At 39.3% G+C, this 27434-nt stretch overlaps 1 long non-coding RNA gene across 1 annotated transcript; it reads left to right on the top strand.

The window, feature by feature from the left end:
* The first annotated feature begins 47 nt into the window (after positions 1–47).
* On the top strand, positions 48–23655 carry LOC125963523 (uncharacterized). The gene is made up of 3 exons (XR_007475572.1): positions 48–83; positions 8930–9021; positions 22935–23655. It is a non-coding gene; the product is annotated as an uncharacterized LOC125963523 (long non-coding RNA).
* The last annotated feature ends 3779 nt before the right edge of the window (positions 23656–27434 follow it).

The raw sequence follows: 27434 nt of genomic DNA, 5'->3' as shown, positions 1-27434 counted from the left end.
CAGAACATGGAGTACTTTTGCCCCAGGCTTCTAGTCCTCCAGAAACAGCTGAAGAAGAGCAAGATTTGCTTGACGGCAAAATTGTGAGTGAAGCAGAATTTGCTGTGGTGTTCACGGCCTTTCTTTTCTGCTTTCTTGCCCTCCTTGTTGGTGTCCTCACTCCTTCATCCTGCCAGTGTGTTCTTGTTCTAAACTCTTTCTTCCCTAGATGCATAGAAATGGCTTTGTTGTCTTCATTCACACTTTGACTGAGACAGTGTTTTGCCTTGAACAGCATTCTCTACTTTCTACTCAGCTTTCTCTCTCCCCCTCCTCTCTCTTCCTCCCTCTCTCTCTCTCTCTCTCTCTCTCTCTCTCTCGTTCATAAATGTAAAGCTTAAAAAAGTAAACTATTTCATCACTAGGCAACTTTTAACAACAACTTTGTGACTTTTTCTCTTATAAGCCCCTAAATCTTTCTCTTCCCCCAAACACTCCTTTGGGGTTTCCCAAATCTGTGTCTTCCCAATTGGAATTCTTAAGATCCCATGAATAAACTCTTTTGTTATTGAAAAAAAAAAAAGTAAACTATTTCAGGCAATAGTAGAAATGGAAAAAAATATTTGCAATAGAAGTTCAAGGGAGCCACCTTGCCCTTGAAATGGCAATTTTCTAAAGTTTGCCTTAAAGTTTTGTTCTGCCATTCAAGTCACATTTAATGAGCGAGGACCTTGTGTTAAGCACCGTGTTAAATATCTGGCATTCAGGAGAGAACAAGGGAAATGTGAAAAAAAAAAAGAACAAAAGGAAAAGAACAAGTCTTGGTCCTTTTCTCTGAGCTGCTCATAGTCTGTTGAGGATAAAAATTCAACCAGATAATACTGTAAGACAGAGAGGTACATACCATATATAGAAGCCTAGGGAAGAGAATAGTTAACCTTCTTTGGGTGGAACAAGAAGGCTTTACAGGGATACAGCTTGAACTTGGACTTGAATCATGAGAAGGTTTTCACTAGGGAGTTAACAGGGAGAAGGAAGGACATTCCAAGCATAAGGAGTACCATATACAAGGGTTCAGAGGCATGGAAAAGTTTGTCATCGTCAAAGAAAAAAACTAAACAAAATAGATCAGTATGGAAAGTGTAGGGTGAGTGGCAAGGAGTAGAGGGAAATGAGGCTGGAAAGGTAAGCTGGAGACGAAGGGTCAGGTTAAGCCATATGGCAGATTGTATTTTTCAAAGGTGACCTCACAATTATATATCCCATTCCACAGGATCTTGCTTTCCTCCATCTGGAAGCAGGGTCTCTGTTCCCTCTCTGTGAACCTGGGCTGCCTCTATAACCTCCTGACCAATAGGACATGGCAGGAGTGATGCTGCATGACTCCCAAGGCTGGGTCATAAAAGACAATATGGCTTCTGTCCAGTGTGCTTCTTCTCCCTCCTCCTCCCCTTCTCCTCCTGCCTCTCTCCCTCTCTCCCTCTCTCTCTGGACCCTTGTCTTTAGAAGTCAGCATGTTGTGAGGAAGGCCAGGTCAAAAGGAGAGGCGTGGTGTAGATGTTCTGGCTCCTGGCCCCAGCATCAGCCATCAGACGTGGGATGAACAGGACTTCAGGTGATTTTAGCCAGTGAGTCTCTTTGCAGGGCCCTGGATACTGCAGAACAGACCACTCTTGCTATATTCTGCCTGAATTTATACCCACAGTAACCATGAGAGACAATTAGTGATTATTGTTGTTTTAAGCCACTAGGTTTGGGGGTAATTTTTTATGCGGCAGTAGATAACGGATACAGTCATGCCAAGGAATTGCATTCTATCTTAAAAACACCAGGGAATAAGAAAACCATAATTCAAAAAGAGTCATGTACCAAAATGTTCATTGCAGCTCTATTTACAATAGCCAGGACATGGAAGCAACCTAAGTGTCCATCAACGGATGGATGAAGAGGATGTGGCACATATATGCAATGGAATGTTGCTCAGCCATGGACAGAGGCAACGTTGAGTTGTTTGTGGTGAGGTGGATGGACCTAGAGTCTGTCGTGCAGAGTGAGGTGGGTCAGAGAGGGAAAGACAGGTACCATATGCTGGCACGTGTGTGTGGAATCTAAAAAGCGATGGTCGTGAAGAGCCTAGGGGCAGGAAGGGAGTGGGGACGCAGACCTACTAGGGAATGGACTTAGGGATGCAGGGAGGGGGAGGGGTGGGCTGGGATGGAGTTGGGGAGTGGCATGGATGTGTGCACACTACCAAACGTGGGGTGGATAGCTGGTGGGAGGCAGCCGCGTGGCACGGGGAGATTGGCTCGGTATTTTGTGACCCCCTGGGGGGGTGGGATGGTGGGGAGACGCAGGAGGGAGGAGATGTGGGGATGTGTGTATATGTATAGCTGATTCACTTTGTTGTGGAGCGGGGGCCAACATGCCATTGTGAGGCAGTTATACTCCAGTGAAGATGTTTAAAAAAAACAAAAAAAAACACCACCAGGGAACCAGTGAAGGTATTTCATCAGGGAAGTGGCAAAAGAATTTCGAATTAGAAAGATAGCCCTGCTGTCAATATGGAAATAGGACGGTGGGGGAAGAGTGGCTTAGAGGCTGGGAAAACAAGGCTATGCCAGTTGTCCAGGCCAGTGGGAACCATAGGGCAGGAGAGTATCTGTGATTTCTTAGGAAAACTCTGAGTTTGGTTTATGAACTCTTTTACTTTTATGTACCCAAAAGGTGAGAGCCAGTAAGAACAGCAAAATTCTTGAGCTGATTCTTTCCCATCCTCCCTTACCACAACCTTTTCCTCTGCTCCCTTATCTCCAGGCCCTGGACTTTTAGAGTCAGTTTTCATGGTGCCCTCATCCTTCCCTATTGATGGACATAGGCTAACAGTACACTCCTAGCTGGAGTCTTCTCCTTGCCTTCTCTCCAGGTATGAAGGTCATGGTGCCAGTCTCATAACCTAGAGTTTCTTTTGCCTCTAGCTCATCAGTATTTAGGGTCTTACAGGGGGTGTGGGAAGAGATGTTTGAGGAAAAGATGATCTCAACTGTTGGGGAGGTAGATCCTGGCCTTTTTAACATAGGTAAGTGAAATAATCATGAGATTTATATGACTTATACTATTTCATACTATTTTGCCACCAAAGATGATTGTAAATACTGAAGGAGTAACAACATGTTTATTAATACAGATGGTTTGATTGTATAGTGTTAAATGCATAATATCATTCACCACTTAGAGCAAGACTCACTAACTGTTACCCACTGTCTAGCATATATAGTAGAATGTAAAAGTCTAAGAGATATTTAGGAAAGCAATGTAAGCTAAAAATAATGTGAATTAAAATTCTTCCTTCACTTCATCTCTGCTTCATTCTTCCTACTAAATATTAGGCTCACCTCTAGATCTATCTAGGAGGAGTTGGCAATAATATCTTACATGTACTGTCATGGATTTTTATTCACCTTGGTAAGATTTTTGACTCAGCTTTTTCAGAATTACTTTATTGAGCAATTTGTTTCTATCAGGATCTTTTATATTCATTGTCTTACTCAATCCTCACATAAATCCACAAAGTAGTATTTTACCTCTATTTTAGTTAGGAAAACTTTTCTGATTTGACATGTTGAAGGTTAAATAGCTCACAGTGATAAAGTGGGACCTTGAAGCTAGGTATTCTGATGCTCAAATTCAGAATTCTTTTCACTGTGGGCCAGAAAGTATGGAGGACTCAGGCAGTACAGTTACAGTACAGTTACAGTACAGTTACAACAGCAGTAACTGAAGGCAAACTGCATTTGTTGGTTATAGCCATATAACTTTTTTTTATCCACACAGTGACAAACTGACAGATGATACTCACAAGGGTGGGTGGATGCTCCAATCTTAACTGCTAAGCCTTTTCATATGTAGAAGTTTTCACTAGCCTTGTATGAACATCTTCCCTAGCATCTCCATCATTCTCTATCACATTGTCAGAATCTGGCAGGCAGTCATGGTGCTTAAAAATCTCAGATTCTGGAGCAAGCTATTTGGATTCAGATCCTAAATCGGCCTCTTGTGAGTTCTGTGATCCTGATCAATTATTCTTCCTCCCTGGGCCTTAGTTCCTTCACCTTTGAAATACAGATAATAACAGTGTCTATCTTGTGAGTTTGTTGTTAAGATTAAATGAGTTAATATAGACAAAGTACTTAAAACATTACCTGAAACATGCTAAATGCTATGTAAGCATTAGCCATTATTTTTATCACTATCGTTATTATTATTACCACAATTCCAGGAACCTAAAGGCAATCGATAAATAATTATGAAATCAGTATGGCAGTTTAACAATACACATTTATGTGTATATGTATGTGGGGATGTGTGTATAGCTGCTTTTTTCCCCTAATTTTCCAACCAAGATTTAAGGGTTCCCATTGTCTGGTACTTGTAAAATCCCTTTCTCTCTTTGATCATAATGATAACTTATCAAAATAAGTGCTGTCTTGTATTAGTTTGCTAGAGCTGCCATAGCAAAATATCACAGACTGAGGAGCTTACACACAGAAATTTACTTTTCTCACACGTTTGGATGCTAGAAGTTCAAGATCAAGGTGTCAGTTTTAACTTAATAACCTCATTTAAAGGCCTTATCTCCAAATATTGGCTACATTCTGAGGGAGGTGGGTTAGGTTTAAAACTTTAATATGTGGGGGACACAATTCAGCCCTTAATGTGATTATTTAGATTATATTTACATGTCTACTGGGTAGGAGCTGTGGTCCCCCCACTAGAGTTATGTAAATCCCAACAATTTCCAAGGATATTGTCCCAGGTAATAGGAGACATATATAGACATGTGGTTTAAATATGGTAGCTTATAAAATCCTCTTGGGCTTTCAGTTGGATTGCCGAGTTCTAAACGAAAATACATGAGACGAAAGCCACCTCTGAGAGCCCCATGTGCAACCAGTCATCAACCTGCCAGGGGCTGCTGTGCATATTTGCAACACAGAACCCTGTGGGACCCAGAAAGTGGATCTGCTGAAAAATGCTAATGTTGATCAGAACATTTTCTGTGGGTTAACTTCAAAAGTTTTTGATAAACTTGAAAATAAAGTTAAAACTTAAAAATAGCTATACTTGGCCTTTTCCAGGAAGTCAATAGAGGACCTGAACAGAAAGAAAAGGGAGGAGATTGGCCAGCAGGATGGCAGAGTAGAAGGATGTGAACTCACTCCTTCCTTCTTACAAAAACACTAAAATCATAACTAATTGCTGAACAACCATCGACCAAAAAAAAATGCTGGAAGTTACCAAAAAGATACCCTACACCCAAAGACAAAGAAGAAGCCACAACAAGATGGTAGGAGGGGCACAACTGTGATAAAATCAAATCCCATACACACCAGGTGGGCAACCCACAAAATGGAAAATATTTATACCACATTAGTTTTCCCACAGTAGTGAAAGTCCTGAGGCCCACATCAGGCTTCCCAGCCTTGGGGTCTGGCAACAGGAGGAGGAGCCCCCAGGGAATATGGCTGTAAAGGCCAGTGGAGTTTGATCACAGGAATTCCACAGGACTAGGGGAAACAGAAACTCCACCTTGGAGGGCGCACACAAGGTCCCATTCACACTAGGCCCTAGGGAAGAAAGCAATGACCTCATAAGAGACTGGGCCAGATCTACCTGTTAGTACTGGAGGGTCTCCTGTGTAGGTGGGGCATGGCTGTGGCTCACTGCAGGGACAAAGACACTGGTAGTAGCAGTTCTGGTGAATACTCGGTAGTGTGAGCTCTCCCAGAGGTTGCCATTCCCCGCACCCCCCCCAAGACCTAACCCCACCCAACAGCCTGTAGGCTTCAGTGCTGGGACGCCTCAAGCCAAACAAACAATAGGGCAAGAACACAGCTCCACCCATCAGCAGACAGGCTACTTAAAGTCTTCCTGAGCATGGCCCTGCCCACCAGAGGGACAAGACCCACTCCACCCACCACTGGGCAGGAACTCTCCCACCAGGAAGCCTGCACAAGCCTCTGAGACAGACTCATCCACCAGAGAGCAGAGAGCAGAAGCTAGAAGAACTACAATACTGCAGCCTGCAGAACAGAAACCACAATCATAGAAATTTAGACAAAATGAGATGGCAGAGGAATATATCCCAGATGAAGGAACAAGATAAAATCCCAGAAGAACAACTAAGTGAAGTGGAGATAGGCAATCTACCAGAAAAAGAATTCATAGTAACGACAGTGAAGATGATCTAAGATCTCGGAAAAAGAATGGAGACACAGATCAAGAAGATGCAAGAAATGTTTAACAAAGACCTGGAAGAACTAAAGAACAAACAAACAGAGATGAACAATAAAACAACTGAAATGAAAAAATACACTAGAAGGAATCAATAGAAGAGTAACTGAGGCAGAAGAATGGATAAGTGAGCTGGAAGACAAAATGGTGGAAATCACTGCCATGGAACAGAATAAAGAAAAAAGAACAAATAGAAATGAAGACAGTCTAAGAGACCTCTAGGACAACATTAAATGCACCAACATTCACATTATAGGGGTCCCAGAAGAAGAAGAGAGAGAAAAGACCTGAGAAAATATTTGAAGAGATAATGGCTGAAAACTTCCCTAACATGGGAAAGGAAAGAGTCACCCTAGTCCAGGAAGCACAGAGAGTTCCAGATATAATAAAGCCAAGGAGGAACATGCCAAGACATATAGTAATCAAACTGACAAAAATTAAAGACAAAGAAAAAATATTAAAAGCAACAAGGAAAAAGCAAAAAATAATATACAAGGGAATTCTCATAAGGTTATCAGCTGATTTCTCAGAAGAAACTCTATAGGCCAGAAGGTAGTGGCATGATATATTTAAAGTGATGAAAGGGAAGAACCTACAGTGAAGAATACTCTACCCAGCAAGGCTCTCATTCAGATTCAACAGCAAAATCAAAAGCTTTACAGACAAAAATAAGCTAAGGAAATTTAGCACCACCAGACCAGCTTTGCACCAAATGTTAAAGGAACTTCTCTAAGCAGAAAAGAAAAGGCCACTACTAGAAACAAGGAAATTATGAACGGAAAAGCTCACAGGTAAAGGCAAACATAAAGTAAAGGTAGAAAATCATCTGCACACAAATATGATACCAAAACGAGCAACTGTGAGAAGAGGAGAGCACAAATGGAGGATACTGTAAATGCATTTGAAATTAAGACACCAGCAACTTAAAACAAACTTGTGTATATATAGACTGCTACATCAAAACCTCATGGTAACTGCAAACCTAAAATCTACAGTAAATACACACACACACAAAAAGAAAAAGGAATCCAAACACAACACTAAAGTTAGTCATCAAATCACAAGAGAAGAGAACAAAAGAGGAAGGGAAGAAAAAAGACCTACAAAAACAAATCCAAAACAATTAAGAAAGTGGCAATAGGAACATACATATTGATAATTACCTTAAATGTAAATGGATTAAATGCTCCAGCCAAAAGACATAGATTGGGTGAATGGATACAAAAGCAAGACCCATATGTATGCTGTCTACAAGAGAGTCACTTCAGATCTAGGGACACATACAGACTGAAAATGAGGGAATGGAAAAAGGTACTCCATGCAAATGGAAATCAAAAGAAAGCTGGAGTAGCAATACTTATATCAAGTAAAATAGAATTTGAAATAAAAACTGTTACAAGAGACAAAGAAGGACACTACATAATGATCAAGGAAAGAAGATATAATAACTAAATTTATACGCACCCAAACTAGGAGCACCTCAATATATAAGGCAAATACTAACAGTCATAAAAGGAGAAATAGACAGTAACACAATAATATTGGGGTCTTTTACACCCCACTTTCATCAATGGAAAGATCGTCCAGATGGAAGATCAATAAGGAAACACAGGCTTTAAATGACAGATTAGACCAGATAGACTTAATTGATATTTATACAGCATTCCATCCAAAAGCAGCAGAATATAAATTCTTCTCAAGTGCACAAGGAACATTCTCCAGGATTGATCACAAGCTGGGCCACAAAGCTAGCCTCAGTAAATTTTTAAAAACTGAAATCATATCAAGCATCTTTTCTGACCACAGTGCTATGAGATTAGAAATCAACTACAAGAAAAAAACTGTAAAAAATGCAAACACATGGAGGCTAAACAATATGATACTAAGCAACCAATGGATCACTGAAGAAATCAAAGAGGAAATCAAAAAATACGTAGGGACAAATGAAAATGAAAGCACAACAATCCAAAACCTATGGGATGCAGCAAAAGCAGTTCTAAGAGGGACGTTTATAGTGATACAAGCTTACCTCAGGAAACAAGGAAAATCTCAAACAACCTAACCTTACACCTAAAGCAACTACAGAAAGAAGAACAAACAAAGCCCAAAGTTAGTAGAAGGAAAGAACATAAAGATCAGAGCAGAAATAAGTGAAATAGAAAACAAAGAAAACAGTAGAAAAGATCAATGAAACTAAAAGCTGGTTCTTTGAAAGGATAAACAAAATTGATAAACCTTTAGCCAGAACTCATCAAGAAAAAAAGGGCGAGTTTTCCACTAGGAAGCCCCCACACTTGCAGGGATGGGGGTAGATTTGGAGGCTCAGAGGAGAGCGCAGCAACAGGTGTGCGTACAGCAAAGCAGAGAGTCCTGCACAGAGGGTCGGTGCTGACTGGCACTTCCCAGCCTGAGACACTTGTCTGCTCGCCCGCCAGGGCAGGTGGGGGTTGGGTGCTGAGGCTTGGGCTTTGGAGGTCAGACCCCAGGGAGAGGACTGGGTTTGGCTGCTTGAAGACAGCCTGAGGGGGATAGTGTGTCACAGCTGAGGGAGTCCAGGAAGAAGCCTGGGCTCACCAGAGAGACAAGGGACCATTGTTGGGGGGTGCACAAGGAGAGGGGCGGGCCCACTATAAGAGCTTCTTTCTCCGTGTGTTCACAGGCAACCAGGCACTGCTTACATGAGATCCAGAGGCGGGCGCAGACCACTACCACTGCCGCCACTACCACCAAGGGTCCTGTGAACAAGTGCAGGTAACTGCCCACACATTCCTGGGAGTCTGCGCAGCCCGCCACTGCCAAGGGTCCCGCGATCTGGGCCCAACTACCCCGGGAGATTGCATGGCGCACCTCAGGCTGTTGCAACTTCCTGCTGAGCTCTGCCACCTCAGGCACTCCCTGCACATCACATTTGTGGCTGCCACATCCATCCCTCTCCCCGGCCTGAGAGAGCAAGTGAACCCTAATCAGTCACTGCTTTTGCCCCCTCTCTCCTGGGTGGGGAACAGATGCCTGAGGGTGGCCCACATGCAGAGGTGGGGTCAAAACCAAAGCTGAGCCCCAGGGGCGCTGTGACAAAAGAAGAGGAATGGAAATCTCTCTGTGCAGCTGCAGGAGCAGAGGATTAACTCCTGGCAGTTGGCTTGGTAAACCCTGCATCTGTGGAGTATCTGAATAGTCAATGAGTGTTCCCACAATTGAGGCTGGTCTAGCCTTAACAACTGTAGACACTGGGGGAAAGTACATGAGGGAACTTGGGCCAGGTCAGAGTCTGAGCTGGCCCCACAGTGCCAACATCAAGTTCAGAGACCTACCTAGAGGTATTGGAGGACTTCCTGGGGAGGCAGGGATTGGCTGTGGCTCATTGTGGGGGCAAGGACACTGACACCTGAGGCCCCAGGAAAATATTATTATTACTATAATTTTTTTGTTTCATTTTGTTCCATTGTTGTTCTTTTTAAATTAGTCTTTTGTTATTTTTATTTGTTTTTTATGCTTTTATTTTATTTTATTTTTTTGCGGTATGCGGGCCTCTCGCTGTTGTGGCCTCTCCCGTTGAGGAGCACAGGCTCTGGACATGCAGGCTCAGCGGCCATGGCCCACGGGCCCAGCCGCTCCGCGGCATGTGGGATCTTCCCAGATCGGGGCACGAACCCGTGTCCCCTGCATCGGCAGGCGGACTCTCAACCACTGCGCCACCAGGGAAGCCCTATGCTTTTATTTTTAATATATTTTTTATTTTATTCTTTTTCTATTTTTACTTTACTGTTTTGTGATATTGTGTTTTTTCCTTATTTTTGTTTTTTCTTTTGTTTTGCTTTGTTTTTATCGCTTTTTAAACTAAATTTTCTATTTTTACATTACTTTTTTGCTGTTTCATGTTTTTTCCTTTTTTCTTCTTTCTTTTGTTTTGTTTTTATCTTTTTTTGTATCACTTTTGTGTGTGTGTTTTATCCTTTCTTTGCCTTTTTTTGTAGTTTGCTTTCTGCTTTTGATTTGTTTTTTGTTTTTGTTAGTTTAGTTTTTATTGTTTGTTCTGTTTTTGGATTCATTTATTTGTTCGGTTGCTCTCTTCTCTTTTGTTTTCTCTCTTTGTGTGTGTGTGTGTGTGTGTGTGTGTGTGTTTCTTTGTGGGTTTTTCTCTGTTTGATTTTGCTGTTACCATTTGTCTTGGGAGTTTTGTTTGTCTGTTTTCCTTTTTTAAAAAAATTCCATGCCATGCAGCTTGCGGGGTCTTGGTTCTCTAACCAGGGGTCAGGCCTGAGCCTCTGAGGTGGGAGAGCAAAGTCCAGGATGCTGGACCAGCAGAGAACTCCTGGCCCCAGGGAATATTAATCAGCAAGAGCTCTCCCAGAGGTCTCCGTCTCAACACAAAGACCCAGTTCCACCCAACAGCCAGCAAGCTCCAGTGCTGGACACCTCATGCCAAACAACTAGCAAGAGTAACCCAGCCCCACCCACTAGCAGACAAGCTGCCTAAAGTCATACTAAGCTCACAGACATCCCAAAACACACCAACTGATGTGGGCCGGCCCATCAGAAGAACAAGATCCAGCTCTATCCACCAGAATGCAGGCACTAGTCCCCCCCATCAGGAAGGTTACACAGCCATTGGACCAACCTGACCCATTGGGGGCAGACACCAGAAGCAAGAGGAACTATGACATGGCAGCCTGCAGAAAGGAGACCCCAAATACAGTAAGTTAAACAAAATGAGAAGACAGAGAACTATGTTACAGATGAAGGAGCAAGGTAAAAGCCCACAAGACCAAATAAATGAAGAGGAAATAGGCAATCTACCTGAAAAAGAATTCAGAGTAATAATAATAAAGATGATCCAAAATATTGGAAATAGAATGGAGACTATACAAGAAACATTTAACAAGGACCTAGAAGAACTAAAGAACAAACAAACAATGATGAACAACACAATAACTGAAATTAAAAATATACTAGAAGAAATCAATAGCAGAATAACTGAGGCAGAAAAACGGATAATTGAACTGGAAGACAGAACAGTGGAAATAACTGCCATGGAGCAGAATAAAGAAAAAAGAATGAAAAGAATTGAGCACAGTCTCAGAGACCTCTGGGACAACATCAAATGCACCAACATTCGAATTATAGGGGTCTCAGAAGAAGAGAAAGGCAAAGAGTCTGAGAAATATTTGAAGAGATTATAGTCAAAAACTTCCCTAAAATGGAAAAGGAAATAGTCAATCAAGTCCAGGAAGCACAGAGACTCCCGTACCGGAAAAACCCAAGTAGAAACACACAGAGACACAAATTAATCACACTAACTAAAATTAAATACAAAGAAAAAATATTAAAAGCAGCAAGAGAAAAGTAACAAATAACATACAAGGGAATCCCCATAAGGTTATCACTTGATTTTTCAACAGAAACTCTGCAAGCCAGAAGGGAGTGGCAAGATACATTTAAAATGATGGAAGGGAAAAACCTACAACCAAGATTACTCTACCCAGCAAGGATCTCATTCAGATTCGATAGCAAAATCAAAAGCTTTACAGACAAGCAAATGCTAACAGAATTCAGCACCCCCAAACCAGCTTTATGACAAATGCTAAAGGAACTTCTCTAGGCAGGAAACACAAGAGAAGGAAAAGACCTACAATAACAAACCCAAAACAATTAAGGAAATGGTAATATGGATTAAATGCTCCAAACAAAAGATACAAGCTGGCAGAATGGATACAAAAACAAAACCTGTATATATGCTGTCTACAAGAGACCCACTTCAGACCTAGGGACACATACAGACTGAAAGTGAGGGGATGGAAAAAGATATTCCATGAAAAAGGAAATCAAAAGAAAGCTGGAGTAGCAATACTCATATCAGATAAAATAGACTTTAAAATAAAGACTGTTACAAGAGACAAGGAAGGACACTACATAATGATCAAAGGATCAATCCAGGAAGAAGATATAACAATTGTAAATATTCATGAACCCAGCACAGGAGTACCTCAATACATAAAGCAAATGCTAACAGCTATAAAGGAGGAAATCGACAGTAACACTATACTAGTGGGGGACTTTAACACTCCACTTAAACCAATGGACAGATCTTCCAGACAGAAAATTAATAAGGAAACACAAGCCTTAAATGACACATTAGACCAGATAGACTTAATTGGTATTTATAGGACATTCCACCCTAAAGCAGCAGAATACACTTGCTTCTCAAGTGCATACGGAACATTCTCCAGGATAGATCACACCTTGGGTCACAAATCAAGCCTCAATAAATTCAAGAAAATTGAAATCATATCAAGCAACTCTTCTGACACTATGAAATTAGGAATCAATTACAGCAAAAAAAAAAAAACATAAAAAACACAAACACACGGAGGCTAAACAATACGCTACTAAGTAGCCCAGAGAAATCAAAGAGGAAATAAAAATAAATAAATAGAAACAGGGCTTCCCTGGTGGCGCAGTGGTTGAGAGTCTGCCTGCCGATGCAGGGGATGCGGGTTTGTGCCCCAGTCCGGGAGGATCCCACATGCTGCGAAGCAGCTGGGCCTGTGAGCCGTGGCCACTGGGCCTGTGTGTACAGAGTCTGTGCTCTGCAGTGGGAGAGGCCACAGCAGTGAGAGGCCCACGTACCGCAAAAAAAACCCAAATAAACCAAAAACAAAAAACCCATAGAAACAAATGACAATGAAAACAGGACGACCCAAAATCTATGGGATGCAGCAAAAGCAGTTCTAAAAGGGAAGTTTATAGCAATACAATCCTACCTCAAGAACAATCCCCAATAAACAATCTAACCTTACACCTAAAGGAGCTAGAGAAAGAAGAAGAACAACAACAAAAAAAACCTAAAGTTAACAGAAGGAAAGAAATCATAAAGATTAGGACAGAAGTAAATGAAATAGAAACAAAGAAAACAATAGCAAAGATCAATAAAACTAAAAGCTGGTTCTTCAAGAAGATTAAACAAAATTGATAAACCTTTAGCCTGACTCATCAAGAAAAAGAGGGAGAGGGCTCAAATCAATAAAATTACAAATGATAAAGGAGAAGTTACAATGGACACCACAGAAATACAAGAGATCATAAGAGACTACTACAAGCAGCTATATGCCAATAAAATAGACAACGTGGAAGAAATGGACAAATTCTTGGAAAGGTACAACTTTCCAAGACTGATCCAGGAAGTATTAGACAATATAAACAGATCAGTCACAAGTAATAAAGTTGAAACTGTAATTAAAAATCTTCCAACAAACAAAAGTGCAAGATCAGAAGGCGTCAGAGGTGAATTCTATCAAACATTTAGAGAAGAGTTAACACCTATCCTTCTGAAACTATTCTAAAAGTGCAGAGGAAGGCACACTCCCAAACACATTCTATGAGGCCACCATCACCCTGATACCAAAACCGGACAAGGATACCACACACAAAAAGAATTACAGGCCAATATAGTGATATGAACTATAGATGCAAAAATCCTCAACAAAACACTAGCAAACTGAATCCAACAACACATTAAAAAGATCATACACCACGATCAAGTGGGATTTATCCTGGGAATGCAAGGATTCTTCAATATACGCAAATCAATCAATGTGATACACCATATTAACAAGCTGAAGAATATAAACTATATGATCATCTCAATAGACGCAGAACACACTTTTGACAAAATTCAACATCCATTTATGATAAAAATTATCATAAGTGGGCACAGAGTGAACCTACCTCAAAATAATAAAGGCCATATATGACAGACCTACAGCAGACATCATTCTCAATGGTGAAAAACTGAAAGTATTTCCTCTAAGATCAGGAACAAGACAAGGATGCCCATTCTCACCACTATTATTCAACATAGTTTTGGAAGTCCTAGCTACAGCAGTCAGAAAAGAAAAAGAACTAAAAGGAATACAAATTGGAAAAGAAGAAGTAAAACTGTCACAGTCTGCAGATGACATGACACTCTACATAGAGAATCCTAAAGATGCCACCAGAAAACTACTAGAGCTAATCAATGAATCTGGTAAATTTGCAGGATACAAAATTAATGCACCAAAATCTCTTGCATTCCTATACACTAATAACGAAAGATCAGAAAGAGAAATTAAGGAAACAATCCCATTCACCATTGCAACAAAAAGAATAAAATACCTCGGAATAAACCTATCTAAGGAGTTAAAAGACCTATACTCAGAAAAGTACAAGACACTGATGAAAGAAATCAAAGATGCCACAAACAGATGGAGAGACATACCACGTTCTTGGATTGGAAGAATCAATACTATGAAAATGACTATACTGCCCAAAGCAATCTACAGATTCAATGCAATCCCTATCAAATTACCATTGACATTTTTCACAGAACTAGAGCAAAAAATCTTAAAATTTGTATGGAAACACAAAAGACCCCGAATAGTCAAAGCAATCTTGAGAAAGAAAAATGGAGCTGGATGAATCAGGCTCCCTGACTTCAGACTATACTACAAAGCTACCATAATTAAGATAATATGGTACTGGCAGAAAAACAAATAGAGATCAATGTTAAAGGATAGAAAGTCCAGAGATAAACCCATGTACCTATGGTCACCTAATCTATGACAAAGGAGACAAAAATATACAATGGAGAAAAGACAGTCTCTTCAATAAATGGTGCTGGGAAAACTAGACAGCTACATGTAAAAGAAATTAGAAATGAAATTAGAACACTCCCTAACACCATGCACAAAAATAAACTCAAAATGGATTAAAGACCTGAATGTAAGGCCAGACACTATAAAACTCTTAGAGGAAAACGTAGGCAGAACACTTTTTGACATAAATTGCAGCAAGATCTTTTGTGACCCACCTCCTAGCCCAATGGAAATAAAAACAAAAATAAACAAATGAGACCTAATTAAACTCAAAAGCTTTTGCACAGCAAAGGAAACAATAAAGAAAACAAAAAGACAACCTACAGAATGGGAGAAAATATTTTCAAATGATGCAATCAACAAGGGATTAGTCTCCAAAATTTACAAAGAGCTCATGTGGCTCAGTATCAAAAAATAAACAATGCAATAAAAAAAATGGGCAGAAGACCTAAATAGGCATTTCTCCAAAGAAGACATAATGGATGTCCAAGACGCACATGAAAAGCTGCTCAACATCACTAATTATTAGAGAAATGCAAATCAAAACTACAATGAAGTATCACCTAACACCAGTCAGAATGGCCATCATCAAAAATCTACAAATAATAAATGCTGGAGAGAGTGTGGAGAAAAGGGAACCCTTTTGCACGGTTGGTGGGAATGTAAATTGATACAGCCACTATGGAAAACAGTACGGACGTTCCTTAAAAAACTGGAAATAGAACTACCATATGACCCAAAAATCCCACTACTGGGCATATACCCAGAGAAAAATCATAATTCAAAAAAAACACAGGCACCCTAATGTTCATAGCTTCACTATTTACAATAGCCAGGACATGGAAGCAACCTAAATGTCTGTCAGCAGAGGAATGGATAAAGAAGATGTGCTACATATATACACTAGAATATTACTCAGCCATAAAGGGGAATGAAATTGGGTCATTTGTAGAGACATGGATGGACCTAGAGAGTGTCATACGGACTGAAATAAGTCAGAAAGAGGAAAGGAAATATCTTACAATAATGCATATATGTGGAAACTAGAAAAATGGTATAGATGATCTTATTTGCAAAGCAGAAATAGACACAGACGTAGAGAACAAATGTATGGATACCAAGGGGAAAGGGGTGGGGTGGGAGGAATTGGGAGATGGGGATTGACACATATACATTATTGATACTACGTATAAAATACACAACTGATGGGAACATACTGTATAGCACAGGGAACTCTACCTAATGCACTGTGGTAACCTAAATGGGAGGGAAGTCCAAAAGGGAGGGGATATCTGTATGTGCATGGCTGATTCACTTTGTTGTGCAGTGGAGACTAACACAACATTGTAAAGCAACCATACTCCAATAAAAGTTAATTAAAAGAAAAAAAAGAAAAACCAACAAAAACCGAATGAACTTTTTGGCCAACCCAATGTATATATCATGTTGAATTACAAAAGTCTGAGGTTCAGAACATATTTTTCCTAGAACTTCTTTTTTTTGCACAAATCCCAAAATATGGTCAATTTCCACAACATGGTTTCCAGGCCCAAACCTGATTTTTTTTTTTTTTTTTTTTGGTAGAAAGCAGCAAATGAAGGAAAAATAGGAAATGGAAACACAGATGGTCCAGTCAGGTAGCCATTTCTCCTTCTCAGCCACACCTGGTGATTCACTTCTCCTTCTCCTAAGGACCAGGGCAGTATTGAGTGGATGTCTGTACCTTTCCTTTCCCCTGATAATCCTTCTTCTTCACCCCCACTCCTCAGGCTTTTGTTTAAACCTCCTCCTCCAACAAATCTGTAATGACTGTGACTTGTCAGTGTTATATTCTCCCACAATCTTAATTACAACCGTGGGAAGATGTTTTTCCCTTTTTGTTTAAAAGAATTTTGGCATCACTGAGCAGGCAAACTATATATTTGAGATAGAAAGACTTTTAGATACCCCTGAAATCCTATAATAAGGACCTGCCTACTCACAAGATGGGCTTTTCAGTCACCATCAGAAAGGAGCGGTCAGACATAGGAGAAAACATTATCTATGAAAGCCAAGCATAAGTAAATGAGTCTGTGAAAAGTGCTTGAGCTTTGGTGAGACAATTTATCTGAATTTCTAAAAAGACTAGAATCCCCATTATTACGGTGGCATAAGGTGGGGGAAATGTTCCATTACAGTGAAAAATATGCTCTAAAATACTGAGAAAAAAAATTCTGTCTTAAGCAGAACTGAACTGGTGATTAAGCATGATGCTTAAAAAAAATTATCCAAAATTATCTTTTTAAAAATAAGAAGGAAATTTTTTCATAAGAAAAATGTGCTCCTATTACACAAAGTGTTTTAAATTTTTTTAAAAGCAAAATCTTTTCATATGCCTGATGATTTTATTTTGATTGCTTTCTATTTACTTATTTTTAAAGATGCCTATATTGGTCCAAACAATTAAGATGAGATATGTTGGGCAGAGATTGGTATAGGATCTCCAAGCAAATGTTCAAGGCCCAGATAAAGGAAGAATAAAGAATTTTAAATGTTCATAGTTTCTATTTATTACTCTAAATATACAGCAGCCTGGGGAAGAGAGGAAGAGACCCGGTGCCTGATGCACTGCAGAAGAAAGCTTTGCTAGGGCAGCCAGGAGTTAACCAGGCCAGGGCCTCTGTTTGGAGGGTAAGTTAAGAAAAAGTGCTGACACCTACCCCTCCCAATGTCTCCTTGTAGCAGGAGGTAGACTATCTTATGTTTCTCAAGCTGATCCCTAATATACCCTTCACCTACAGCTCTTGCTGCTGAATAAGTATTTTATGGATTTCCATCAAAGTGCCCTTTTTAGTCTAGTAATTTATCCTTCTGAGAAACTTAGAAGTTCCCTGCACCTTTAAGATTGAGTGGAATTGTCACAAAAACAGGCATGAAGCAATGAGAAACAATGAAAAGTGAGTTCCCACAATAATTTTCATTTCTTCTCTTCCTGTTAACTCCTCAAATTTACTTACAAACATCATTCATTCATTCATTCACTCATTCATTTATTCATTCAACATTTATAGGCCTAAGAGCCTGGCTTTATGCTGGGCAAAAGTAATATGAAGATAAGAAAAATGAACTCCTGGTAAGATGCTGATTGGATCATCAATGGGATATAAACATTAAAAAATAAATCTGATTCAGCACTAGAAACTTGTAAAGGGTGATGTTCAGATATTAGTTATTGTAGAAGAATTTCTCCTGATCATAGTTCATATAGTACTGGATTAAAGCAGGGGCCAAACTCTGACTTTCCTCATAAAACAGCAGTGAACTCTCTGGTCATTCAAAGGTTTGACAGTCTAAAATTGGTCAAAAGAGTTGTAATCGCTTGGTGAGGACAGTTCTACTCTAGCTCAGAGAAGCGGAGTCCCCATGAAATGTCTACATTGACAGCAGTGGCAGCAGCAAGGAGACAGGTCTTTTATATTCAGTATAAAGCAGAAGCTAATAAAATTAGGTTCTTGATTAGTAGTTGAACAATTTTTTGTGTGTTGCTAATTAAATGCTTTGTATTTGCTTCTTCTAATCAGAAAACTGGTTTCATTTGCTTTTTACTTATTAGTGGTCCACAGTTAATAAATCAGTAGATTCCATTTAAAAAAAATCTCGATGTGATATGTATATACAATGGCATATTACTCAGCCATCAAAAAGAATGAAATAATGCCATTTGCAGCAACATGGATGGACCCAGATATTATCATACTAAGTAAGTCAGAAAGAGAAAGACAAATACCATATGATATCACTTATATGTGGAATCTAAAATATGATACAAATCAACATATCTACAGAACAAAAACAGACTCACAGATATAGAGTTGTTCTTGCCAAAGGGGGAGGGGGACAGGGGAGGGAAGGATTGGGAGTTTGGGATTAGCAGAAGCAAACTAGTATATATAGGATGGATAAACAACAAGGTCCTACTGTATAGCACAGGGGACTATATTCAATATCCTATGACAAACCATAATGGAAAAAGAATATGAAAAGGAATATATATATATATATATGTATAACTGAGTCACTTTGCTGTATAGAAGAAATTAACACAACATTGTAAATCAACAATACTTCAATAAAATGTTTAAAAATTTAAATTTAAAAATTAAAATATTTTGAAAAACTCCTAAAGCAATCAGAAGTCTTATCTAGGTGCTGGGCAAAATGGATCAAAGCCTAAGTAAATCATGCTAATATTTACTATCCAAGTAGCATTACAAAATACAAGGTTCAAAATTAAACAGAGGGGCAAAAGGACAATTTATGCATTTACCTGTCCAGTTGAATATTTTTTCCATAGAGAAACAACTAGTGGAACCAAAAGTAGTATCTTGTTGCTATTAAAGTCACCCTGTCTAATACAAAACTTACTTCAAAACTTTGTATCTGTGAACCTGGGTAAAGAATAAAATTATTAGGTATTTTTAAAAGTGAAAAGTTTAGCCCTGGTCTAATTTGACACACTTAACAGCAATTACATGTGAGCCCAGTTAATAAGAATGGATTATTTAATGAAAACAGTAAACAGTTAATGCTTACGATGTGCCAGGCATTATGCTAAGCACTTTACTTAATCATCACAACATCCCTCTGAGGTAGATACCATAATTACCTCCATTTTACAGACAAAGAAACTGAGGCATAGCAAGTATAAATTATTTGCCCGAAGTCATGCATTTGCTAAGTGGTGAAGATGGGATTTGAACTCACAAGATCAATCTCTAGAATCTGATCTCTTAACCATTTCACTTTGATAGCTAGGAAGAATACCTTATTTCAGAAACAACTACCACTATCACAGCATCTCAGCATAGCAAGGTAAGTTTGGGGATCTGCTGGTCCTGAATTCAAGCCAATTACCAGTAGTGTGTCTTTGGGCAAGTTACATACTCTCTAAGCCTTGGCTCTTATGAAGATCCAGTGACAACATATGTAAGGCAGTTAGCACTTGGTAAGTAATCAACAGATGTCTGCTATTAGAAGCATTAGCTATTAGCGTGACAACTGCAAGGGCCTCAAGTTTATTGTTTAAGCAGTTCATTTCACAAATCTGGGAACCAAAGCTCAAAGAAATGAAAGCTATTCTTAGGGCCTCATAGCTTGTTAGACTTCTCATCTCTTCATTCATGCAGGCATTCTTACACTTACTCATTGAAATGAACACGTTAAACATTTATTTTTTAACAATTTACAAAAACCCACACAGATACAGAACACAAAACCACACAAAGTGCAGAACACTTCTTAAACCATTACCCAGATCAAGATAGAGAACCTTTGTAGCTACCCTAGAAGCCCCTCCAGGTGCCCATCCTGATGACAACCTGTCCCTCTCTGTGTCTTGACTTTTACAAGTAATCTCTTCCTTGTGTTTGCTTTTGATTTTGTGACTTGAGTGTGTGTTCCTAGATAGTACCATGTAATCTTGCTCATTTTTAAAATTTGATATGTACTTTAGGTCTCTTTTAATCTACAAATTCTCCCTTAATGCCTTTCTTTTCCTTATAATTTATCTTTTAAAGAACCTGGGTCATTCAACCTGCAGTTTCGCAAAATCTGGGTATTGCTAACCTCATCCTCACAGTGCAGTTCAGTTTGTTTCTGTCCTCTGTGTTTTCTGCAAATTGCTGGATCCAGAAACTGGACCAGATCCAAGTTGAATCTCTTTGGCAAAGTTACATGTGACATTGTGTTCTTTCATTAAGAGGCACATAATGTCTAGTTTTTACTCTTTCTTTTTTTTTTCATGTTAGCAGCCATTGTTCCTCTATGCCTAGATCCATTAATTCACTGGGGGTTGCAGAGTGGTGATAGTCTAATTCTATCACTTTATTTTCATGTATTAACTGGATTAAACTTATAGGGAGACACTCACCTCATATATTATCTACCCTGTGGTGTAGTTCATATTGGTGAGAAGGATAAATTCTTGAATTTTTTTTCTTTTATTTAACCAGGTTTAAAGGTAATGAACAAATTCGGAAGATGGTAAATTAGTTTTTTTAAAGTTGTTTTGCATTCATGGATTTAAACATATTTGATAGAGTTCAATCCATTACAATTCTTATCTTCGCTGAGGCTCAACTTTTCCAATCTTTGCTGATGGGAACCTTTTCAAGTTTATGCCTAAGTCCTTCTGATAAATTCTAGAACTCTTTGATAGCATCCTTGCTATCTGGTGTGTCAAGATGTTCTATGCTTCTCTGGTACAGTTCCTGTTCCAGATCTGGAATCAGCCACTTCTCCAAGAAGTGGTTATTATTTCTAGGCCTTTTCAGTGAGTAGAGAGTATACATATATATACACATGCACATACACACATTCATACTGGTGTTTCCAATTCAGATTCAAGACTACAGAATTTTTACTTAACCCCTTTCTATTTAATCTGTATCCCCTTTCTTTCACACTGAGAATTTTGGTTTTCAAGGACACAGGCGATGATAGAATTAAAGTTACAATATCCTATAACCACTCATTTACTTTATCCTGATTTACAACTCTATAGTCTGATACTACCACTACTAATTATGATTACTGAAAATAGTTACCAAAGGAATGGTGGGCATATGCTATCACCATTCTTTCCCCATGTTTATGGTTATATATATATATATGTCGTACACTGAAATATATATCTGTTATATACCATCATCTCTTCCTCTTAATCTTAGTTCTATAAGAACTATATATTTAATGCTTACCACCAGTCCTTATGCTGATGTCTCCATAATTACTCTGGTTGTCTGAAGTTTGTTCTTGAGTACATTCCTTAAGAAGGGCTCATGGGAACAATATTTCCTGAGTTCTTGCATATTATCATGTGTTCTTTATATTTTAAGGTGAGTTTTAATAAGGATATAAAATCCTTGGTTCATATTTGTTTTCCTTCAGTATCTTAAATGTTACTCCATTTCTTCCTGGCATTAAGCATCATTGTTGCAAAAGTCTGTGATAATTGCATTTTATTTCCCTTATAAGTAACATGCAATTTTTTAATTGAAGGATAGCTGATCTACAATATTATATAAGTTACAGGTATACAATATAGTGATTCACAATTTTAAAGGTTATATGCCATTTATAGTTATTATAAAATATTGGCTATATTCCCTCTGTTGTACAATATACCCTTGTAGCTTATTTTACACATAATAGTTTGTACCTTTTAATCCACTACCCCTGTGTTGCCCCTTCCCCTTTCCCTCTCTCCACTGGAATAACATACAATTTTTTTTTTACATCTTTATTGGAGTATAACTGCTTTACAATGGTGTGTTAGTTTCTGCTTTATAACAAAGTGAATCAGTTATACATATACATATGTTCCCATATCTCTTCCCTCTTGCGTCTCCCTCCCTCCCACGCTCCCTATCCCACCCCTCTAGGTGGTCACAAAGCACCGAGCGTTGAACATTTTGGTACATGACTCTTTTTGAATTATGGTTTTCTCAGGGTATATGCCCAGTAGTGGGATTGCTGGGTCATATGGTAGTTCTATTTGTAGTTTTTTAAGGAACCTCCATACTGTTCTCCACAGTGGCTGTACCAATTCACATTCCCACCAGCAGTGCAAGAGTGTTCCCTTTTCTACACACCCTCTCCAGCATTTATTGTTTCTAGATTTTTTGATGATGGCCATTCTGACTGGTGAGAGATGATATCTCATTGTAGTTTTGACTTGCATTTCTCTAATGATTAATGATGTTGACCATTCTTCCATGTGTTTGTTGGCAATCTGTATATCTTCTTTGGAGAAATGTGTATTTAGGTCTTCTGCCCATTTTTGGACTGGGTTGTTTGTTTTTTTGTTATTGAGCTGCATGAGCTGCTTGTAAATTTTGGAGATTAATCCTTTGTCAGTTGTTTCATTTGCAAATATTTTCTCCCATTCTGAGGGTTGTCTTTTGGTCTTGTTTATGGTTTCCTTTGCTGTGCAAAAGCTTTGAAGTTTCATTAGGTCCCATTTGTTTATTTTTGCTTTTACTTCCATTTCTCTAGGAGGTGGGTCAAAAAGGACCTTGCGGGGCTTCCCTGGTGGTGCAGTGGTTAAGAATCCGCCTGCCAATGCAGGGGACACAGGTTCGAGCCCTGACCGGGATGATCCCACATGCCACGGAGCAACTAAGTCCGTGAGCCACAACTACTGAGCCTGTGTGCCACAACTACTGAAGCCCTTGTGCCTAGATCCCGTTCTCCACAACAAGGGAAGCCACCACATTGAGAAGCCCGCACACCGCAACTAAGAGTAGCCCGCCCTCTCTGCAACTAGAGAAAGCCCACGCGCAGCAACGAAGACCCAACACAGCCAAAAACAAATAAATAAAATAAATTTATTTTTTAAAAAAAGGATCTTGCTGTGATTTAAGTCATAGAGTGTTCTGCCTATATTTTCCTCTAAGAGTTTGATAGTGTCTGGCCTTACATTTAGGTCTTTAATCCATTTTGAGCTTATTTTTGTGTATGGTGTTAGGGAGTGTTCTAATCTCATACTTTTACATGTACTTGCCCAGTTTTCCCAGCACCACTTACTGAAGAGGCTGTCCATTCTCCACTGTACATTCCTGCCTCATTTTTGAAAGATAAGGTGACCATATGTGCATGGGTTTATCTCTGGACTTCCTATCCTGTTCCATTGATCTATATTTCTGTTTTTGTGCCAGTACCATACTGTCTTGATTACTGTAGCTTTGTAGTATAGTCTGAAGTCAGGGAGCCTGATTCCTCCAGTTCCATTTTTCATTCTCAAGATTGCTTTGGCTATTCAGGGTCTTTTGAGTTTCCATACAAATTGTGAAATTTTTAGTTCTAGTTCTGTGAAAAATGTCAGTGGTAGTTTGATAGGGATTGCATTGAATCTGTAGATTGCTTTGGGTAGTAGAGTCATTTTCACAATGTTGATTCTTCCAATCCAAGAACATGGTATATCTCTCCATCTATTTGTATCATCTTTAATTTCTTTCAACAGTGTCTAATAATTTTCTGCATACAGGTCTTTTGTCTCTTTAGGTAGGTTTATTCCTAGATATTTTATTCTTTTTGTTGCAATGGTAAATGGGAGTGTTTTCTTGATTTCACTTTCAGATTTTTCACCATTAGTGTACAGGAATGCCAGAGATTTCTGTGCATTAATTTTGTATCCTGCTACTTTACGGAATTCATTGATTAGCTCTAGTAGTTTTCTGGTAGCATCTTTAGGATTCTCTATGTATAGTATCATGTCATCCGCAAACAGTGACAGCTTTACTTCTTCTTTTCCGATTTGGATTCCTTGTATTTCTTTTTCTTCTTTGATTACTGTGGCTAAAACTTCCAGATGTATGCTGAATAACAGTGGTGAGAGTGAGCAACCTTGTCTTGTTCCTGATCTTAGCGGAAATGCTTTCAGTTTTTCACCATTGAGGACGATGTTGGCTGTGGGTTTGTCTTATATGGCCTTTATCATGTGGAGGAAAGTTCCCTCTATTCCTACTTTCTGGAGGGTTTTTATCATAAATAGGTGTTGAATTTTGTCAAAAGCTTTCTCTGCATCTATTGAGATGACCATATGGTTTTTCTCCTTCAGTTTGTTAATATGGTGTATCACAATGATTGATTTGCATATATTGAAGAATCCTTGCAATCCTGGGATAAACCCCACTTGATCATGGTGTATGATCCTTTTAATGTGCTGTTGGATTCTCTTTGCTAGTATTTTGTTGAGGATGTTTGCATCTATGTTCATTAGTGATATTGGCCTGTAGTTTTCTTTCTTTGTGACATCCTTGTCTGGTTTTGGTATCAGGGTGATGGTGGCCTCCTAGAATGAGTTTGGGAGTGTTCCCCCCTCTGCTATATTTTGGAAGGGTTTGAGAAGGATAGGTGTTAGCTCTTCTCTAAATGTTTGAAAGAATTCGCCTGTGAAGCCATCTGGTCCTGGGCTTTTGTTTGTTGGAAGATTTTTAATCACAGTTTCAATTTCAGTGCTTGTGACTGGTCTGTTCATATTTTCTATTTCTTCCTGATTCAGTCTTGGAAGGTTGTGCATTTCTAAGAATTTGTCCATTTCTTCCAGGTTGTCCATGTTATTGGCATAGAGTTGCTTGTAGTAATCTCTCATGATCTTTTGTATTTCTGCAGTGTCATTTGTTACTTCTCCTTTTTCATTTCTAATTCTATTGATTTGAGTCTTCTCCCTTTTTTTCTTGATGAGTGTGGCTAACAGCTTATAAATTTTGTTTATCTTCTCAGAGAACCAGCTTTTAGTTTTATTGATCTTTGCTATCGTTTCCTTCATTTCTTTTTCATTTATTTCTGATCCAATCTTTATGATTTCTTTCCTTCTGCTAACTTTGGGGGTTTTTTTGTTCTTCTTTCTCTAATTGCTTTAGGTGTAAGGTTAGGTTGTTTATTCGAGATGTTTCCTGTTTCTTAAGGTAGGATTGTATTGCAATAAACTTCACTCTTAGAACTGCTTTTGCTGCATCCCATAGGTTTTGGGTCGTCGTGTCTCCATTGTCATTTGTTTCCAGATATTTTTTGATTTCCTCTTTGATTTCTTCAGTGATCACTTCATTATTAAGTAGTGTATTGTTTAGCCTCCATGTGTTTGTATTTTTTACAGATCTTTTCCTGTAAGTGAAAAGGAAAGGCACCAATTGGAAAGGCACAGGCACCGATCCTCTGTGCAGGAATCTCTCCGCTTTGCCCTCCGCACCCCTGTTGGCGTGTTCTCCTACGGCTCCGAAGCTTCCCCCCTCCGCCACCCACAGTCTCCGCCCGCAAAGGAGCTTCCTAGCGTGTGGAAACGTTTCCTCCTTCACAGCTCCCTCCCACTGGTGCAGGTCCCATCCCTATTCTTTTGTCTCTGCTTTTTCTTTTGCCCTACCCAGGTACGTGGGGGGTTTCTTGCCTTTTGGGATGTCTGAGGTCTTCTGCCAGCATTCAGTATGTGTTCTATAGGAGTTGTTCCACATGTAGATGTATTTCTGATGTATCTGTGGGGAGGGAGGTGATCTCCACGTCTTACTCTTCTGCCATCTTCCCCCTCTCCTAACATACAATTTTTAAAAACTTTTTTTGGGAAACAGTATTAGACTTGCAGAAAAGTTACAAGAGTAGTACAGAGAGTTCCCGTATACACTTCACTCACCTTTCTCTGATGCTAACATCTTACAAACCACAGTATTACTATAGAAACTAGGAAATTGACACTAGTGCAATATTATTAACCAGTAATACAGACCTCATTCAAATTCTGCTAGCTTCCTCTCTAATGCCTTTTTCTGGTCCAAGATCCAGTTCATGACCCCACATTGCATTTAGTTGTCTTCTCCTTTGTCTCCTCTTTCACTCATTCACATTTTTCATGACCTTGACACTTTTGAAGAGATAGGTATTTTGTATTTTCCCTCAATTTGGGTTAGCCTGATGTTCTTTCAGCTTAAACTAAGGTTATGCATTTTTGGTAAGAATATCAGAGAAGTGATGTTGTGTCCTTCTTAGTGCATCATATCAGGGAATATGTGCTGTTGATATGTCTTATTACTGGTTATGTTAACTTTGATCACTTGATTCAAAGTAGATTTCTCCACTGCAGAGCTACTGTCTTCTCCTTTGTAATAAACAGGCATCTCTTTTTCTTATAGTAATTTTGTGTAAAATTTGACCTTGATAGTTTTCTGTTACTAATTCTCATATGAGAATGCAGTTTTCCAATTTTGTTTTCCTGAATTTTTAGAAGGAAGCTTGATTCAGATGTTCAAGTAGCTCTTCAAACTCCACAGAGCTCCCTCTTCTGTTGTTTTCAGTTGGTGTTAAAAGATAAGGAGATTTGCTTTCTGAAATACTGACTCAGTTCCCCTCCCCCATTTTTAGCTGTACCTTCTCTTCCCTTCATCTCCATTTTGATTTCACTCCTGGGAGTCTGACCTTGAACAGAAACGGAGCTCTGGTGGGTCGGTTTGGAGAGTTTATGAGGGGCTACACTCCTCTAGTCCCTTTGGGCTGGACCACTCCCCCCCTTGCACTCACTTGCTATTAGAGATAGCCAGAGCTCTCCTAGTGTTAGCAGCTGTTTTCACATTGCCCACCCCTCCCCCTGCCCCATGCTTTCCAGTGATTGAATACTTATTGGCTGTTTCAGGGTTTTCCTGTTCTCAGATCTGTTAGACATCTTCTTGCTTCTTTCTGCTACTCCCTTTGCAGAAGCCTAAAAAACTCAGGTTTTACAGCTGTCAGTGGTTTGTTCTCAGCTGTTTGTATTTTGGAAGTCATGGTGGGACTGTGTCACTTACTTCTGTCATAACCGTTGATCATGGATTTTTGGTTTTGCTATCTAGTCACTCTGTTTTTATAGGGTGAATTGGGGAGATAAAAGCTATGCTGCCAGAGCTACTTTAAATGTGCTAGATTTTGTGCCAGGGTCCCAAGAGAGGGGTGGGAATCGAGAGGAGTAAGTTGCAGCTTCTACTATCAAAGAGCTCACAGTTCAAAGAAGTAGACAAAGGAGCCAACACAACC

This window comes from Orcinus orca, chromosome 2 (genome assembly GCF_937001465.1).
Source record: "Orcinus orca chromosome 2, mOrcOrc1.1, whole genome shotgun sequence".
Taxonomy (NCBI): domain Eukaryota; kingdom Metazoa; phylum Chordata; class Mammalia; order Artiodactyla; family Delphinidae; genus Orcinus; species Orcinus orca.
Note: the sequence above shows the minus strand (reverse complement) of the source record. Positions and strands in the feature narration are given on the sequence as shown.